A 21,270-nucleotide genomic window follows, 5' to 3' on the forward strand; every position below is an offset into this window, starting at 1 on the left:
TGCTGTTCTTGTGATAACCACATTGTTGTTCTTGTGATAATCGCATCTTAATGGTCATGAAGCCAGGGTTAAATGCTGCTAGATATACTTGGCACTTACAGTAAATTATCTTATCAGCACCTATTCCTCTTCCTGTGTCCTGTCCTGCGTTATGCAGAGGTGAAAACCTAAAAACTACATTTTCAAAACTATCTTGTAGCAAGAGTTCTGGATGTAATCTGGGTTCTACTGATCATGCGCACTCATGTAAGACTTGAGTTCAGAGCTGACCTAAGTGGAAAGAGAGGCCAGGCACCAGTCTGGCTGGAGAAGCAGAGCCTGCAGCCAGCCCTTTGGATGAAGGCTCTTTATTCCTGGATCACAGAAGTTTATGTGTCCCCCAAAACAACAATTACAGAGTAGCTCTCTCACCTCTAGATTCCAGCTAAGGTTTTGTGATCCTGAAGTCAGAATTTGGGAAAGTGGTGTCCTCGTTTCATTTCCTGATTTTGTCACAAGCAGTTTAGTGGTCATTTCTATAATGTGATTTTGGAATTATTCAAGAAGTCCCAAACATTGATTTTGTTAGCATTCAATTCCTTTTAAGTACCTTTTGTGCATGAAATACCTACAGCAGTTTGTGATAGCTGCCAAGTGGACCCCAACTGATAGTGTTTTCACAAAATGATTCAGTGATAAAATGAGAAAAAAAAGTGAGGAATTTTGAAGAACTTTGCAAAAATTACATATTAGGACCAGAGTATCAGTTAGAGAGCAAGAGGGAGAAGGATGAAGCCACTGAGAGAGAATCCTGACACATTGTATCTGGGGATAAGAGTAGAACAAGGGAATTTGTCCCCAGTGGCTCAGAGGTAAAGAATCTGCCTGCAGTGCAGGAGACATGGGTAGACGTGGGTTTGACCCCTGACTCAGGAAGATCCCCTAGAGGAGGGCATGGCTACCCACTCCAGTATTCTTGCCTGGGAAATCCCATGGACAGACGAGCCTGGTGGGCTATAGTCCATAGGGTCACAAAGAGTCAGACATGACTGAGCACACACCCACACAGTAGCAGGAGACAATTCTGAGATGACTCAAAGGCAAGACCAGTTCTGCCTCAGAGGCCTCAGACTCTTTGCCTGCTTATCATTATGCTTTAAAAGGTGGCAAAAGGCTCTGTGATTTTTCCTCTCTACAAAAAAGAGTATTGTTCTAAAGAGTCTTTCATGGTTTTATAAAGAAGCATTTGCAAAAGTGTGACTCAGAATTAATGCTGTTCATCTCAGCATCATAGATTTGGTGAATTCCCTCAGGTGATCTCTGACACCCTGAAACTAAATGTAAAATGTTGTGTATGTAAATATGGAGACTTTTTCAGCAAATGATCTTCCAAGATGGGTGATCTCCAAATTCTCAAAAGATCCCATGATTCAAAGGCTGAGAAACAAAGGATTCTATAAACCACACAGGAAAATCTCTCTTTCTACACTGTAGTTGTGATGTGATGTGTAGATGTGAAAGTTGGACCGTAAAGAAGGCTGTGCCCAGTCGCTCATTCTTGGCCAACTCTTTGCGACCCCATAGACTGTAGCCAGCCAGGCTCCTTGTCCATGGAATTGTCCAGGCAAGAACACTGGAGTGGGTTGCCATGAGCACCAGAGAATTGATACTTTCAAATCGTGGTGCTGGAGAAGACTCTTGAGGGTTCGTTGGCCAGCAAGAAGATCAAACCAGTCAATCCTAAAGGAAGTCTACCTTGAATATTCATTGGAAGGACTGATGCTGAAGCTGAAGCTCCAATATTTTGGCCATCTGATGTGAAGAATTGATTCACTGGAAAAGACCCTGATGCTGGGAAAGACTGAAGGCAAAAGTAATAGGGAGGACCAGAGGATGAGATGGGTAGATAGCATCACCAACTCAACGGACATGAATTTGAGCAAACTGGGACAGAGGAGCCTGGTGTGCTGCATTCCATGGGGTTGCAAAGAGTTGGACTTGACTTAGCGACTGAAGAGCAACAACATTATATTTACACTTTTTATGATAACTCAGTTGGTAAAGAATCTGCCTGCAATGCAGGAGACCCTGGTTTTATTCCTGGATTGGGAAGATACCCTGGAGAAGAGAATGGCTACCCACTCCAGTATTCTGGCCTGGATAATGCCATGGACTGTATAGTCCATGGGGTCACAAAGAGTTGAACACTACTGAGGGACTTTCACTTTCATTTTCATGTGCATGAGAAAATTCCTATGTCCACGTGATATTGTATTTAATTTGTATCATAATTTTGTGTGAAGCACTTATGACTAATTCTTTGGCTTTTGATAATATCCCAATGATGAAAATATTTAATTCTTATTCTATGTTCAGTTTAACGTAGGAAGCCAATGGCTTACATTTAGTGGCTAATCATCAGCTCTGTATTTGAAATAAAGAAAAAAGGTCATTGGTTTACCCAAATTAAAATTTTTCTAAAAATGTTGGATATTTTATATATTACTTCCTAATATTTGCAATAAAGAATTGTGGTTATTTTTTAAAAGTTCAAATCAGTACAGTCATCACATGATGGCAGGACATGGATCAATCTCGTAATGTTGAGTGAAAGCAGAGTATATAGTATAAGATTCCATTTATACAAAATTCAAAAGGAGACAAAAAATCTATGATGTTTCTTTTGGAAAGGAGAGGGGTACTTGTATTTGTCAGGATTTCAAGGGCATTTCCCTGGCATCAGTAATGTTCTAAATCTTTACCTGGCTGTGCTCTTTTTACAGTCTGCACATTAATGATTTATCCACTGTTTCTTTTTGTGTGTTATCCTTCAGTAAAATGTATTTAGCAATTCCTAAAAAATTCACCAAATATTGCATTTGTATTAACTATTTTGTCAAGCTCTATGGATTCTCCTTTTCTTTCACCATATTTTCCTTCCTGCCTTAAACCCTTCTAATATTCTGCCAGGCATCCCCATTTATCTTTAATTATTTTAGAGGTCACATCCAGTCTTCTAAGGGAAGAGGTCCCTTAAGATATTTGCTCTGGGCATTAGCTTAAGGAAGCCTATGGGCTTGCTTGTGGCCAGGTGGGAAGCGGGAGGTAACAGTATTCTCATCTGATCTTTCCTTTATTTGATCTTTTATTTATTTGTCATTTGATCTTTCATTTATTTGGCATCATCCTCTTTACTTCCAAGACTCAAAAAATTCTATGAAATAAATTTCATACTCATCTCTTCTGTATTTTATTTGTTATATATCCTAGATTCAGGAAGAGACCTACTTATTGAATTTAAATCTCAAGTGTTCTATTACTTTATAGACTGAATATGCAAAATTAGAACATCAGATGCTGCATCATTCTAGGCACCAGTACTTACATTTGTGAAAAACTGCTACTTATAACATGGTATTCATTCTTAGAATGAGCTCAGGTCTAAAAACTAAATTTGTTATTTAGCTAAAGTATAGAGCCTGTAAAAATACACATGCTCTTTTCAATAAGCAATGATTTTTAGAAATCTTTTAGATTTAATTAACAATACCTATAAACAATAATTAATTCTAAGAAGAATTTAAAAAGAAATACATATATCTAGGTATTAAAAAATGGGCTTCCCTGGTTGCTCAGATGGTAAAGAATCCACCTGCAATGCAGGAGACCTTGGGAAGATCCCTTGGAGGAGGGCATGGCAACCCACTCCAGTATTCTTGCCTAGAGAATCCCCATGGGCAGAGGAGACTGGTGGGCTACAGTCCATGGGGTCGCACAGAGTTGGATACAACTGAGTGAGTAAGAACACACACAGGTATAAGAAGACTCTTTTAAAGTGAGAAAATAGGCTTCCCAGGAGGCACAGTGGTAAAGAATCTGCATGCCAATGCAGAAGACACAGGAGATGTGGGTTCAATTCCTGGGTCAGGAAGATCCCTAGAAGTGGAAATAGCAACCCACTCTAGAATTCTTGCCTGGAAAATTTATGTGGACAGAGGAGCCTGGCAGGATATATTCCATGGAATTTCAAAGAGTTGAACACAATTGAGCACGTATGCAAAAAATGAGAAAACAGCAACATTCAAAAGAGATCTGATGTCAAATCGACAGATGGAAAAAGAGAGTACGTGGTAAGTATTTAACTACTTACCAGTCAGAGAAAGCAGAAGAGAAAAAAAGGGTGTATTTGAGGACCAGGAGGAACTCCAGTGTATCTGGACACAAATTCAAATTATTAGTGAACAAAACAGACATGACTGCACCTTTGTGGATGATTTTGCCTAGTACAATATTCACCATTTAAATTTCAGAAAACTCATTGATTTGAAAGAATCCCCAGTGAAGCTGCTATATTGCCCTCAGAGTATTAAATTGAAAGGGTAAAATGAGGCAAATTATTGGTAATAAATAATACCTATAAACAATAATTAATTCTAAGAAAAATTTAAAAAGAAATACATATATCTAGGTATAAAAAATGGTCTTCCCTGGTTGCTCAGCTGGTATTCTATTATGAGGAAATTATTGCAGGTGTTGTTTATGACACTCAACTTCTTTCAATGTGTTCTCTCTAAAAGACAAGGATAGTCACAATTGTCCTATCTACTTCATAAGTTTATTGGTAAGTTTGAATTTGATGTTATGTCAAGAACATTTTGCTTAGAAAAGGGTAAGCCACTTGAAATAGTTATTACAAATACCTGATTTTTTTTTCTATACAATGGTTTATGCTCTCATTTCCTTCTAGTCCATTACTATTTCATTGAGGTCTACACCGTTATACTTTTTTCACTTTAAAGATAATCCCTAACAGTCTCTCTTCACCTTACATGATTTAGTAGTTTTTTCATAGCATTTACATATTTACCACCTTCAGTATAATAGAGTGAAGAGAGAAATTCATGTCCAAATCATCATTGCATTATCCTCCATATCTAAAACAGTATAGGGCACAGAGTGAGTAGTCAATAAATCCTTTATTATATGAATGAATTGTAAAAAAAGGTTTAGTTTACAGATCGCCATTAACATCATTGTAAGAACTATTTCTTACATTGTTAGCATATGTTAAAAGACACAAGAAGACAGAATTACTCTCAAAGAAGAAAGCAGACCAGGCAGAAAGAAAAGAAAATAGCCCAGGGGATGCTCTTGCCTCGATTCTCTTTACATGGCATCAGAGCACATCTCCGAATTGTAATTCCTCTCTGTCAACTATACATAATAATACCTTACTTCTAATTCCTCTCTGTCAACTATACACAATAATACCTTACTTCTCTGCTTTACAGATTGGCTAAAGGGAAGGGACTGATAAGGAATATGAAAGCTCTTTGAAATTATCCAGCTTTTACATATAGAATATTGTCATAAAGATAGCTACATTGAAACAAAAAGTAGATACCAAGTGATCTGTGCCAAACAGGAAAAACCAGTCTTTACCAATTCTCTACTTAGAGGGAGCTCCCTGGTAGCCTAGTGGTTAACATGTGCTTCCACTGCAGAGGCCTGGGGTCAATCTCTGGTTGGGGAATCTTCGGGGATGCCAACCAAATTACAAAACAATTCTCTACTTAACCTAAGTTAGCCTCAGCACAATTTAACATCATATGTTGCTAAAGAGAAAAACCAAGCAGAACTACTTTCTAATTGAAACAGTGATCTTATTTTAAAAGTTGTTCAATATATACTGTATTTCAACCCTAATGATTGGATTTTACTCCTTTAATCAAGATAGTATATTAAAAGAATAAGTAGGGTTCTTTTATGCTAAGCGAATTATACTAGTAACAAGTTTGTAATTTGTGATGGTGCATGATTCTGATAGTGAAGAAATTTCATTACAGGTAGGTTGAAAAGTCAGAATGCTTGTGTATTTGCATGTGTGGATGCAGGTAAATAAATAGTAAAGCTCATTGATAACAGAGACCATTATAATTTGAATAAGATTGTATTCTCTCCAGGAGAGATAAAGGGTAATGGAAGACAATTCGGAGCTAGTTTGTTATTACTTCATCAAATACCTCAGCCTCAAGCTGATAAAACTCGTGTGCACGGCTCCCGTGAGACATTAACGACAATGATGCTGCTAACCATTTGTAGTGATTTCTGAAATCATTAATATCACTGTTTAAATGAGTTTGTGATGGAGTGTAACACAAGCTAGAGCCAGAGGTGAAACCGATACATGTGGTTTCATAAAACCAGAAGAGGTGAATTATGGGCGACAATAAAATGAATTGTATTCAACCTAGACAGATGCAATGGAGAGATAATTTCCCAGTGAAACTAACAAGGGGCCTTAATGACATATTAATTATGTTACTTATAAAAACTCAGAATTAAATAATTACTTTATTTGCTTAAGTCCTATTAACCCCACTTAAAAATAAGCACTTCATTTTGAAAATGCTAATTATATTGGTTCTTTACAGGTTATATTCATAGTTGTTGTCTTTATTGTTCCTTAATACATCAATTTATCGTGTGTGATCTTCCCTAACCATAGACCACAGATAGCTATTTCTGAAACAGATGATCTTCAGATTATAGTACAAAAGGTGATTTGGCATTTTGTTTTGGTTTAATGTAGTGTCTGTTCAATGAAAGGGGAGGTCGCATTTTTCCAGCATTTATCTGAGTATGATAGAAAATACTCACAAAGCTTTTAAGGCACATAAATAAATAAAAATAAGTAGTGATGGAACATCCTAGTTTTAATCAGATATCTAAGGTTAGACATAGTATCTTGCATCTGACAGATACTTCACTTTGAAAATTGTTATTTTAAATTCTTAGTGTCATGATAACTTTTTGTATCCGATTTGCTTCCTGTTGAATATTCATTGTGACTGTCACTCAATAGAACACATCATTTTAAAGAGACTATTTTTTGATGAGGAGCAAAATCCCATTTTTTTTTTGAAAAATATGAGAGTTGTTGATGGGAATATCTTTAAGTTAAAATATTCTTTCAGAAGAGAAATTCTTACTGGCATAACTTTTCCCTGAAAAAATTTAGTTCCATGACATTGCACAGAGCTGTTTAACTTTGTACATATGCCACTATAAAATAAAAACTAATTATGAGTTAGAATTCTCCAGATATCTTGTAAAGCATAGACCTTCTCATATAGCTGATGGTGGTTTAGTAGCTAAGTCTTGTTGATTCTTGTGACTCCCAGGCTCCTCTGTCCATCTCATATAGCTACCAATACATATTTTATCATCTCATATTTTTTGTAGTTTTATTTTATAACTGCTCTCATTGCACATAAAAAATTAAATTGCCACAGCACTTGCAAAGCCATCTGTCCTTGCATTGACTGCTCTTAGATGGAGTTGCTTGTGGATCCACTGACAGATCTGTTACGTAGCAGCATTTGACTGTTTGCCTTTGGGGGTGAAATTTACCCTCGCTGAGTGCACACTTAGTTATGCTGTCTTACCTCCACCTGCTTCTTGCCTTGTCATTCTTCCAGCTTCTGTGGTTGGGAGCAGCTTTTCAACTACATATTTGCTGGTTCTATCCACAGATGGTCATCTCTTCTTGACAACTGTGTCAGCGTGGTTCCCAGCCCCAGTAGGCAGTCCTTGACCTTCTTCCTATGTGTGCTTTAGTCTGTTGTATCCTCAATCTGTTTAACTTGTTCTCAACCTTTAGCCTCAATAATAAGTTGTTTACCAGGTTCCAGCTCTGACTTGCTTGTTCTGACACCTGACTCACTGGGCAGCTGATACCTGCAGATTATTGTAGAACTTGGCAGTCAGTCCCTACCACGCCACATATGTTTGGTCCAGACATCCTCCAGATTATTCTATGCCTCTCTCTAGTCTCATAATTCAAAGAGCTAACATTAAAGTTGCTGGGTATTTGTGTCCAAGAAACTCTACCGGGGATTACCTTACAATTACTTCCACATACGTTTCATGCTTTACCTATTTTTGCTGTTCCATCATCAGAGAACATGTCCCATAGTTTCCCCCATCTCCATGTCTTCATTTGCCTCCCAGGTGTCTCAGTGGGAGAGAATCCACCTGCCAATGCAGGAGATAAGTGTTTGAGCCCTGGCTGGGGACGATCCCCTGGAGAAGGAAATGGCAACCCATTCCAGCATTCTTGCCTGGGAAATTCCATGGACAGAGCCTGGCCAGGCTACAGTCTAGGTGGTCCAAAAGAGTCAGACATGTCTTGGCAACTAAAACAACAACAACAATGCTTTCATTTATTTTCATTTATTCGTCTGTATAAGATGAACTGTCTAGTTGTTTTCTCCTTGTTTTTCTCCACCCTTCTCAACTAATGGTTAATTTGCTTCCTGAATACTTACAGAAATTATTTCTTCTCTACAGGCCTATTAACCATTCTCACCACTCGGGGTCGAGTCCTTACTGTTTCTCATTTGGATTGTTTCAGGGTCTCCTTACTAATTTTCCTGGCCTCAGTTTTACTTCTGTGAATGTCATCTTCCAACCAGATGCTAGAATAGCTTTTCTAAATGGTTTATCTGACCTTATTAGTATTTTTTAGTATCTGCCAAAGATTCCTTACTATTTGCAGTAAAAAATAGAAGATAGTATTAAGTTGCAGTGATTTTACAATTTATTGTTCAAATTAGGATACATGTGAGTGGAAGGGAAAGGAGAAGGGGGCATCAGAGGATGAGATGGTTAGATAGCATAACTGACTCAACGGGCGTGAATTTGAGTGAACTTTAGGACAGAGGAGCTGTGTTGACAAAACGAGAAATAATATTCCCTTCCACTCACATGTATCCTAATTTGAACAATAAATTGTAAAGTCACTGTAACTTAATACTATCTCCTATTTTTTTCATGGGATGAGCCAACTCATTAGAAAAGACCCTGAATGATGGAAAAGACTAAATGCAAAAGGAGAAGGGGACCCTAGAGGATGAGGTGGTTAGATAGCATAACTGACTCAATAGACATGAATTTGAGTGAACTTTAGGAGGACAGAGGAAATTGGCATGCTGCAGCCCATGGAGTCACAAAGAGTTGGATGTGACTTAGCCACTGAACAACAACAACAACAGCATAAGTAGGCAAAAATCTGGGCCAATGGCAGTACATGGTTGCTTAGGTTAAGAGGCTGTCTATGGTCTGATATTTTGGAGTTCTCGCTGGAGAAGATGAATGCATGTCCTTCTACTCCAGCATCTTGTTCTTTCAGTCTGGAAAAACAGAGTGGTTCCAAATTGGGAAAGGAGTATGTAAAGGCTGTATATTGTCACCCTGCTTATTTAACTTATATATGGAGTACATAATACAAAATGCCAGGCCAGATGGAGTACAAGCTAGAATCAAGATTGCTGGGAGAAATATCAATAACCTCAGATATTCAGATGACACCACCCTTATGGTAGAAAGCAAAGAAGAGCTAAAGATCTTCCTGATGAAAGTGAAAGAGGAGAGTGAAAAAGTTGGCTTAATACTCAACATTCAGAAAACTAAGATCATGGCATCTGGTCCTATCACTTCATGGAAGATAGATGGGGAAACAATGGAAATACTGAGACACTTTATTTTCTTGGGCTCCAAAATCACTGCAGGTGGTGACTTCAGCCATGAAATTAAAAGATGCTTGCTCTTTTGGAAGAAAAGCTATGACCAACCTAGACAGCATATTGAAAAGCAGATTCATTACTTGGCCAACAAAGGTCCTAGTCAAAGCTATGGTTTTCCCAGTATGTATGGGTGTGAGAGTTGGACTCTAAAGAAAGCTGAGCACCAAAGAATTGATGCTTTTGAACTGTGGTGTTGGAGAAGACTCTTGAGAGTCCCTTGGACTGCAACAAGATTAAACCAGTCAATCCTAAAGGAAATCAGTCCTGAATATTCAATTCAAGGATTGATATTGAAGCTGAAACTCCAATCCTTTGGCAACCTGATGTGAAGAACTGACTCATTGGAAAAGACCCTGATGCTAAGAAAGGTTGAAGGTAGAAGGAGAAGGGGACGACACAGGATGAGATGGTTGGATGGCATCACCAACTCGATGGACATGAGTTTGAGCAAGCTCTGGGAGTTGGCGAAGGACAAGGAAGCCACTCGCAAAGAATTGGACATGACTGAATGACTGTACTGAACTGGAATGGTCTGATATCCAACTTCTGCTATAGTCTCAACTTTTCTGATCCCAATCTCAAAATTTGCATTCAAATTCTATTTCTGCCTCTATTATTCCACATCTCAAAGTGTTTACATGGTGGCCTATCTGCCTGGACTACCCACCATCACTCTTCCTTCACCCGGTTAATACCTAATTCTTTAATACTCAATTTAGGGGTCACTTCCTCTAGGAAGCATTCTATAACACCCTGGCAATGCAGGAGATGGAGGTTTGATAACTGGGTCACAAAGATCCCCTGGAATAGGAAATGAAAACCCACTCCAGGATCCTTGCCTGGAGAATTCTATGGACAGAGGGCTACAGTCCATGGGGTCACAAAAAGTCAGACATGACTTAGAGAGTGAACAACAGCAATTATATATACACAGACACATATATCTGCCAGAGTGCTTATTACATTGCTATCTAATTAGTTTTTTCTGATGAACTGTAGGGAAACTTAAGGAAAGATACTTTATTTTTCATTTCTGCAAACTTAAATAAAAATTAGTAGTAATAGTAGTAGTAGTATTTATGGATATATATATATATAATTATATAAATATTAAAAATACCTTACTTGAAGTTATGAAATCGATAGTCTTTTGGAGCGAAAGATAATAAAACAGTATGTATTAATAGAGAGCATATTCTAAAGAAATTAGGGAAGGTTTATGAAAATAGGAAGAATCTAGACCTTACTGTGAGGTTAAGCAGGCATTTGGTAAGTGGAGTAAGTAGAGGAAGGCATCAGTCTGTGTATCCTTCACTCAAAGGATAAAGAGGAACTTCATTTGACCAAATTATCAGAAATCAACTGGGTCATCAATGAGCTCACACTGCAGATTTTACTCTATGTCGAGTTTCTGAAAAGTACTGAATAATAATGCCTTCTCCTCCCTCAAGAGAAATTTTCTTAAAAAAATAAAAAAAACTTGTCAAAAACTTCAATGAGAAGATTACTGATTCACAAAAAAAATTGTTGACACTTGCAAATTTCAGATGCACTACATTTCCTGTCTTAAAAAATAGGGGGAAAAAAAAAGAGGTGGTGGGAATGGATACAATTTTCTCCCATATGTCTTTTTGGATCCATCATAAGATGTGTGCACAAAGAAGTAGATACACATTTAGATTCTTAGATACTAAAATCAAGTCTGACTTGTCAGAATACCAGATGGCAGTTTGGTCTGTAGATGATTATTCACACATTTGAGATAACTTAAAATTGCATTGTATATATAGAATATTGAGCATATTATGTCTGAAGATATCTGATGTAAGGAATGTGTTTTTTGTTTTTCCTCTGTGTTGTGAATTTTTTGGATCAGTACAAATTATACACCACTGACACTTTAAAACAAAGATCCTAATTGTTATTTCCTTATATACTAGAAACCTGGAGAGTTTATATACTATAAATAAATAGCAAGAATTTTATCAGTTTGGTAGAAGTTTGCAGAAAGAATCACACAATAGGAAAGACACAGACCGAGTTTAAAATATTTAAAAAGAAAGAAATTCACCATCATTTATGAAACCTTTGGAATTTTTGACATGCACAACTCTTGAAATAGAAGAGTGGGAAAAAATATAGACACAAAAATGCCTCACTGAACTTTTGACGTGGCACAGACATGACATTTTATAAATATATTTTAAAGGTTGAAGAAATATTATTGATGCATAAAAATTTTGGTAAATGGGTTTTTTTGAGTTGAGCCTGTGTAGAGATAATATGTATTTATTTTTAGTCATTATTATTATTATATTATGGGCTTGCCTTGTGGCTCAGTGGTTAAGAATCCACCTGCAGGATACCTGGGTTCCATCTAGGGTTGGGAAGATTCCCTGGAAAAGGGAAAGGCTACCCACTACAGTATTCTGGCTTGGAGAATTCCATGGGGTTGCAAAGAAACAGACGTGACCAAGCAACTTTCACTCACTCACTCATAGCAAGAAGCAATACTTTGTGAACAGTTCAGTTCAGTTCAGTTGCTCAGCCATGTCCGACTCTTTGTGACCCCATGGACTGTAGCATGCCTTGCCTCACTGTCCATCACCAACTCTCAGAATTTACTCAAACTCATCTATTGAGTTGGTGATGCCATCCAACAATCTCATTCTCTGCCATCCCCTTTTCCTCCCACCTTCAATGTTTCCAAGCATCAGGGTCTTTTCAAATCAGTCAGTTCTTCACATCAGGTGGCCAAATAATGAAGTTTTAGCTTCAACATTAGTCCTTCCAAATAATATTCAGGACTGATTTCCTTTAGGATGGACTGGTTGGATCTCCTTGCAGTCCAAGGGACTCTCAAGAGTCTTCTCCAACACCAAAGTTCAAAAGCATCAGCTCTTGGGTGCTCAGCTTTCCTTACAGTCCAACTCTCACATGCATACATGACTATTGGAAAAGTCATAGCTTTGATTAAATGGATCTTTGTTGGCAAAGTAATGTCTCTGCTTTTTAATAAGCTGTCTAGGTTGGTCATAACTTTTCTTCCAAGGAGCAAGTGTCTTTTAATTTCATGGCTGCAGTCACCATCTGCAGCGATTTTGGAGCTCCAAAAAAAAGTCAGCCACTGTTTCCACTGTTTCCCCATCTATTTGCCATGAAGTGATTGGACCTGATGCCATGATCTTAGTTTTCTGAGTATTGAGTTTTAAGCCAACTTTTTCACTCTCCTCTTTCATTTCTTCAAGAGGCTCTTTAGTTCTTCGCTTTCTGCCATAAGGGTGGTGCCATCTGCATATTGGAGGTTATTGATGTTTTCCCCCAGAAATCTTGATTCCAGCTTGTGCTTCATCCAGTCCAGCATTTCTCATGATGTACTCTGTGTATAAGTTAAATAAGCAGGGTGAAAATATACAGCCTTGACGTACTCCTTTTCCTATTTGGAACCAGCCTGTTGTTCCATGTCCAGTTCTAACTGTTGCTTCTTGACTTGCATACAGATTTCTCAGGAGGCAGGTCAGGTAGTCTGGTATTCCATCTCTTGAAGAATTTTCCAGAGTTTGTTGTGATCCACACAGTCACTGGATTTGACACAGTCAGTAAAGCAGAAGTAGATATTTTTCTGGAACTCTCTTGCTTTATTGATGATCCAACAGATGTTGGTAATTGGATCTCTGGTTCCTCTGCTTTTTCTAAAACCAGCTTGAACATCTGGAAGTTCACAGTTCACGTACTGTTGAAGCCTGGCTTAGAGAATTTTGAACATTACTTTACTAGCGTGTGAGATGAGTGCAATTGTGCAGTAGTTTGAGCATTCTTTGGCATTTCCTTTCTTTGGGATTGGAATGAAAACTGACCTTTTCCAGTCCTGTAGCCACTGCTGAGTTTTCCAAATTTGCTGGCATATTGAGTGCAGCACTTTCACAGCGTCAACTTTTAGGAGTTGAAATAGCTCAACTGCAATTCCATCACCTCCACTAGCTTTGTTCATAGAGATGCTTCCTAAAGGCCAATTTGACTTCGCATTCCAGGATGTCTTGCTCTAGGTTGGTGACCATTCAGGTATGCCATAGTTCTTCAGGCACTCTGTCTATCAGATCTAATCCCTTGAATCTGTTTGTCACTTCCACTGTAAAGGATTTGATTTAAGTCATACCTGAATGGTCTAGTGGTTTTCCCTACTTTCTTCAATTTAAGTCTGAATTTGACAGTAAGGAGTTCATGATCTGAGCAAAAGTCAGCTCCCTGTCTTGTTTTTACTGGCTGTGTACAGCTTATCCATCTTTGGCTGCAAAGGATATAATTAATTTGATTTCGGTACTGACCATCTGGTGATGTCCATGTGTAGAGTCTTCTCTTGTGTTGTTGGAAGAGGATGTTTGCTATGACCGGTGCGTTCTCTTGGCAAAACTCTCTTAGCCTTTACCCTGCTTCATTCTGTACTCCAAGGCCAAATTTGCCCATTACTGCAGGTATTTCTTGACTTCCTACTTTTGCGTTCCAGTCCCCTATAATGTAAAGGACATCTTTTGGGGGAGTTAGTTCTAGAAGGTTTTGTAGGTCTTCACAGAACCATTCAACTTCAGCTTCTTCAGCATTATTGGTCAGGGCATAGACTTGGATTACTGTGATATTGAATGGTTTGCCTTGAAATTGAACAGAGATCATTCTGTCATTTTTGAGATTGCATTCAGGTTGTTTTTGAGATTGTAATGACTTAATCTAAGTCGTTTTTGAGATTGCAATGTCGACTTGTGAACAGTAGATGATCACATAATCTTTTAAATTTGTATCTAGTCAATTACCTTATTAATTACATGAAAATAAGGTATTTGCTTATTTTAAATTTTATGCCATCTCTCCAGTTGTTTTCTGGCAGAACTGACTGCTGGTTACGGATGGGGTTAGGAATGAGTGGGAAGGGAGAATTATAGTGGGGAACTTTGAGGATAGTTTCATTATCTTGAGAGTGGTAGCAGTTTCTAGGTGTATACATGTGCCAAAATATATCAAAACGTGCACCTTAAATATGTGCAGTTTTATGTTGCTTGCCGAAGAATATGGGTCAAACGAATTGGAGGAAAACAGCAGCCTGTCAGAGATTAATAATTAATTAATAAGAAGCAATACAATTATTTTAAGTTGCATGGCAGCAATTAGTGCTATTTTCAAAGACTTAAAGGAATTAGGTATGATAATCTTATCATGTGGTGATCAGTTGCTCAGTCATGTCCAATTCTTTGCAATTCCATGGACTTTTCCCAGGAAGAATACTGGAGTGGGTTGCTATTTCCTCCTCCAGAGATTGAGTAATCCACAGAGCTATGGGGCAAATAACCTTCCTCTCTTTGTTTGTCCTTTCACACTTGACTGTGATTAAGCTGAGGGTGTGTGCTTCCTCAGTCCATCCAGCTCTTTGGGACCTTATAGACTGTAGTCCACCAGGCTCCTTTGTCCATGGAGTTTTCTAGGCAAGAATACTGGAGTAAACTGGCATTTCCTACTCCAGGGGATCATCTTGACTTAGGGATCGAACCCATGTCTCTTGCGTCACCTGCATTGGCAGGCAGATTCTTTAACACTGCACCACCTAGGAAGCCTAGATGAGGGTATTGGTATACTACAGGGAGGACAACAAATTGAGGGATATAGAAGAACTCCTAATGCAAACATGAAGGCACCTGTAGACATCCTCCATTTGCAAATGTGAAAGCTTGGTTCATAGTGAAGAAACTTCGCATGACTTGCTTCATTTTCTAAAATCACTTGCCTTCAAAGCTGTTTACACAGTAAGAATGCCCAGGACTTTGTAGTAGTTGCCTGGAATCAATTTTATTTCTTATAAACAATCATGGGATAAACAAATACATATTACAGATGCAGATTTACCCTTCCTTAGGCTATCTGCACAAAGACAATTCTTTTGTCTGATTTACCACAGTAAAAGAATAAATTCTCTTTTGCTTTCACAGTAGAATTCTGCTTTACCTAGAGGTCACTTAATTTTAGCCTTTATAACCTGATCTGATAGGATGGGTTGTTAAAACAAAGAGCAGTGAAAATATGTTACCCAAAATAGTTTTTAGGCCTACAGAGTGCTATAGTCCATTGTAATGAATTCAAATGCTGTAAACACATAAACATGTTTTTCTTGATATATAGGTTTAGAATTTTCTCAAAGCACAGTTGTATACCTTCTATACAAATCGATTGGAATATGAGGTAACACAATCTCTTCCAAACTTCCTTAATTACAAACTATGGATAATCTCCTTTTCAGTAACGTCAGCTTTCCGGATTTTATTTATTTAATCAGTGATGTTGAATATCCAAATACTTTGTTTTTACCCACATGGTCTTTGTTCACTGTAGTCTCAATATTTTTTCTCTGGATATTTTGGGTAACTCATATGCAGAGTCCAAGAATAGTTAAAGCATAAGACCAACATTCATAAATCTAACTTCTATCCTTTTCTTGTCACAACTGACAATAACCTTGAAGAAATCACTTAATCTCTTTGTGCCTCCATCACTTCACTATAACTCTTGGGTAATGATACTTATCTCCTGGATAAGAAGGAGATGTTAATGTTTGTAAAGCCCTGGAGATCTTTAGATAAAGTAAACTAGCACAGAATACTAACATAAATAAGTCACTATTGTTATATTCCTTCCTCTAACCATGTCAAGATCTATCTATATCTGTACATATAGGTCTACAAAATATATAAATGTATACATAAATGGATCATTACAAGTACTTCATCCATGCTACTTTATTTAAATTAGTCACTAGAAAATGTAATATACTAAATGCAGAAGGATTTTGGTGTAATGTATATCAATTGCTCCATTGAAATTAATAAACTTCTTTTTTACCTGCCATTCTGTATGGATGAGATTCTCAGACACAATAAATACACTTTTATAGAATGTGCCTTTGTACCTGCTTTACATAGATTGAGGGAATCAAAACTCTGATTTGCTTTTTATTTCTTAATTTCTAGCATCTACAAATGAAAAAAATACTAACTATTGAAATATATGAGCACCTAGAATCTTTGTACTATATGTTTTATATTTTCTCAAATTATCTGTTAATTTTACTCAAGTGACTTTATCTTTTCCAAAAAGGAAGCTGGCAGACTGTTAGAAAAAGAGCTTCAGGAGAGTCGGTGATAAAATGGACAAGGTTGCATGCTCAGCGATCCTACGATTTAGTAAAATACACTGTTGTTCAGTCGCAAGTTGTGTTCAACTCTATGCAACTCCACGGACTTCAGCACACCAGGCTTTCCTTTCTCAGTTTGCCCAAGTTCATGAACATTATGTCAGTGACTCTATATAACCATCTCATCCTCTGCCATCTCCTTCTCCTTTTGCCTTCAATCTTTCCCAGCATCAGGGTCTTTCACAGTGAGTCAGCTCTTTGCATCAGGTGGCCAAAGTACTGGAGCTTCAACTTAAGCATCAGTCCTTCCAATGAATAGTCAGGGTTAATTTCCTTTAGGATTGACTGGTTTGATTTTGCTGTCCAAGGGACTCTCAAGAGTCTTCTCCAGCACCACAATCCAAAAGCATCAATTCTTCGGTGTTCAACCTTTTTTATGGACCATAAAATGGGAAAATACATAACTACCTCTAAAATAGAACCTGAGAAAACCCCTACAAACTAAATATGAGAAAGCATAGATGTGATTCATTCTGGCTGGGGAATCTGAGAAAGCTTTATGACAGAGAAGTGAATTTAACATGAGCATTGAAGGATAGGTGCTTAAGACAGCATTAGGAGGAAAAAAAGTAGGAGATCCAAAGAGGCAATTCTTTGCAGATATAACATTTTGAAAAATAGTATCAGAGTGAAGTAACCCGGAAAGAGCAAAACAAATGTCATATATTAATGCATATATATGGAATCTAAAAAGATGGTACTGATGAACCTATCTGCAGGGCAGGAACAGAGATGCAGACATAGAGAATAGACTTGTGGGGAAAAGAGAGGGAGGGGCAAATTGAAAGAATAACACTGAAACATATACATTACCATATATAAAATAGATAGCCAGTGGGAATTTGCTGTATGAAGCAAGGAGCTCATATCCGGTGCTCTGTGATAACCTAGAGGGGTGGGATGGGGTAGGAGGTGGTAGGGGATTTTCAAGAGGAAGGGGACATATACATACCTATGGCTGATTCTTATTGATGTATGTCAGAAAGTAACACAATATTGTAAAGCAATTATCCTCAATTAAAAATAAATTAAAAAAAAATAAATGTAGTGTCAGTGGGGGTGTCAGAGTTCAAGAACAGCAGGAGCAATGTAGCAGCACATAATTGTCAGCCCCAAAATGAATGAAATTATTGTAATGAGCAACAAGACTAGAATGGCCAGCATGGGATACTGACATATTGAAATACACAATAAGGGGGAATAAACCATTAAGTTATTAAACCTAAGAAAAATGGCAGCCAATGAGGTCATTATTTGATTAAAAATCAAAAACAATGAACAGCGGGAGAGCAGAAGGCTGATGTTAGTCTATGATTTTCACAGTGGAAAATCTTAATCCAGTTTCCATACTTGTGATAGGTCTTCCAAGGGCAGATAAGGGTAAGTCAGTAACTCAAGCAATACCAGGAAACTAAAATACCCTGATGGTCCCTCATCATGGGAGGAGAAGCAGGTCAGGTAATAAATGCATTCCTGGCCTGCATTTGCTTCACAATGGATGCAGTGGGTAAGAACATCAACGAGTGGTTATTTTTCCACTCATGGGTACCTAATGAGGATAAAAACACTTAGCAGCTGATGAAACTTTCACACTGGCTTCCTGTGGAGTAAGAACTAAGACTTTACTGTAGAGAAACTGAAGAGCATGGCTTGGACACTGTACATATATCCTTGGCTCAGTTAGAAAATAAGAAGCAATACAATTATTTTAAGTTGCATGGCAGCAATTAGTGCTATTTTCAAAGACTTAAAGGAATTAGGTATGATAATCTTATCATGTGGTGATCAGTTGCTCAGTCATGTCCAATTCTTTGCAATTCCATGGACTTTTCCCAGGAAGAATACTGGAGTGGGTTGCTATTTCCTCCTCCAGGGAATATTCCCAACCCGGGGATCAAGCCTGTGTCTCCTGTGTTGGCAAGCAGATTCTTTACCACTGTTCAATTCAGTTCAGTTGCTCAGTTGTGTCTGACTCTTTACAACCCCACGGACTGCAGCATGCCAGGCTTCCCTGTCCATCACTAACTCCCAGAGTTTACTCTAACTCATGTCCATTGGGTTGGTGATGCTATCCAGCCATCTCATCCTCTATTGTCCCCTTCTCCTCCCACCTTCAATCATTCCCAGCATCAGTGTTTTTTCCAGTGAGTCAGTTCTTCACATTAGGTGGACAATTGGAATTTCAGCATCAGTCCTTCCAATGAATATTCAGGACTGATTTCCTTTAGGATGGACTGGTTGGATCTCCTTGCAGTCCAAGGGACTTTCAAGAGTCTTCTCCAACACCAGTTCAAAAGCATCAACTCTTCAGCACTCAGCTTTTTTATAGTCCAACTCTCACATCCATACATGACTACTGGAAAAACCACAGCCTTGACTAGATGGACCTTTGTTGACAAAGTAATGTCTCTGCTTTTTAATATGCTCTAGGTAAGTCGTAGCTTTTCTTCCAAGGAGCAAGCATCTTTTAATTTCATGGGTGCAGTCACCATCTGGAGTGATTTTGGAGCCCCCGAAAATAAAGTCTGTCACTGTTCACATTGTTTCTCCATCTATTTTCCATGAAGTAATGGGACCAGATGCCATGACCTTAGTTTTCTGAGTGTTGAATTTTAAGCCAACTTTTTCACTCTCTTCTTTTGCTTTCATCTAGAGGCTCTTTAGTTCTTCTTCACTTTCTGCCATAAGAGTGGAGTTCTGCATATCTGAGGTTATTGATATTTCTCTCAGCAATCTTGATTCCAGCTTGTGGTTCATCTAGTCCGGCATTTCTCATGATGTACTCTGCATATATGTTAAATAAGCAGGGTGACAATATACAGCCTTGATGTACTCATTTCCCAATTTGAAACCAGTCTGTTGTTCTATGTCCGGTTCTAGCTGTTGCTTCTTGACCTGCATACAAATTTCTCAAGAGACAGGTCAGGTAGTTTCGTATTCTGGTCTCATGAAGAATTTTCCACAGTTTGTTGTGATCCACACAGTCAGAGGCTTTGGCATAGTCAATAAAGCAGAAGTAGATGTTTTTCTAGAACCCTCTTGCTTTTTTGATGATGCAATGGATACTGGCAACCACTGAGCCATCTTGAAATCCATACTACATATGTGGCCTTACCATGTCACATTCCATTCATCAAAATATCCTCTGGATTAGCAAATGGCAGAAGATGCTTTTAAGATAACATGAAAATTAAGTGTTTAAAATTGTGTAATAGAATGGATAACACAAAACACAAAGATAATGAAACTTTGGAAATTAGCAGTAATATTTACTTTATATAATACAGTGAAAAAAGCTGAATATATACATATAACAAGATATTCCATCTTTGAGTAGTATAAAATGACATTTTATAGTAATCAGTATTGAATCTGAAGGAAAAGTTGACAGTATGTGTGAATTAAGAACAATATCTTTTAGACTACTTTCCCTAGGGAAAAGATTTTTAAGAAAATTTTTTTCTCTAGTTGTATGCTAACCCTCTTAAAATCATCGCAGATGCAATCAGTTTCTGAAATGTCCTTTATAACTGTCAAAAAAGATAAGATTACAGATTTGTTTGCTCTTCAAAGCGTGATGTCATAAAGTTCCATTTGCTTCAGCAAGAATCATTATTTGTCATTTTTGACAGTGTTTCAACATGATCAGGAAGAGAATCATGGAAATAGTTAAAGGGATAGTTAAGAAATATCCCCGAATTTTCATAAGAAATCTATCCAAATCCAAAACCCAGGCTAAAAGTATGTTTTTAGTTAATGCAATTAGAGTTTATTTTAACCATAAAAACTTTAAAGTTTGATTAGAAATACTAACATTTTGTATTAAGAATATTGAGTGTGAAATCAGTATGACTGCCCTGTAACTATTTGTGCTATCGTGGACAGGTGATTTAAACTTCTTATACTTCTATTGGGCTTCCCTCCTGGCTCAGCTGGTAAAGAATCCACCTGCAATGTGGTAGACCTGTGTTTGATCCCTGGGTTGGGAAGATCCCCTGGAGAAGGGAACAGATATCCACTCTAGTCTATGGCCATACTACCCTGAATGCACTGGATCTAGTCTGATCTTGGAAGCTAAGCAGGATTGGGCCTGTTTAGTACTTGATGGGAGACCGCCTGGCAATACGGTGCTGTAGGCTTTTTGCCTACCCTCTCCTTTGAGCTTTCCTCTTAGCTCAGTCAGTAAAGAATCTGCCTGTAGTACAGGAGACCAGGGTTTGATCCCTGAGTCTGGAAGATCCCCTGGAGAAGGAAATGGCAACTCACTCCAGTATCTTTGCCTGGAAAATCCCATGGACAGAGGAGCCTGCTGGGCTGTAGTCCACGGAGTCACAAAGAATCCAGCACGAATGAGCAACTAACAACACTTTTACCTTCATACTTCAATTTCCTCTTCACTAGAATGAGAATAGAAATATAATAATATTAGTTAACATTTATTGAAATCTTGCTTGAAAAAAATATAAGTAGATA

At 37.9% G+C, this 21,270-nt stretch overlaps 1 pseudogene; it reads left to right on the forward strand.

The window, feature by feature from the left end:
* The first annotated feature begins 20,820 nt into the window (after positions 1–20,820).
* On the forward strand, positions 20,821–20,936 carry LOC145504096 (5S ribosomal RNA; annotated as a pseudogene).
* The last annotated feature ends 334 nt before the right edge of the window (positions 20,937–21,270 follow it).

The sequence above is a fragment of the Giraffa tippelskirchi genome, chromosome 4, assembly GCF_054371585.1.
Source record: "Giraffa tippelskirchi isolate mGirTip1 chromosome 4, T2T-mGirTip1v1.2.pri, whole genome shotgun sequence".
NCBI classification, from domain to species: Eukaryota; Metazoa; Chordata; class Mammalia; order Artiodactyla; family Giraffidae; genus Giraffa; species Giraffa tippelskirchi.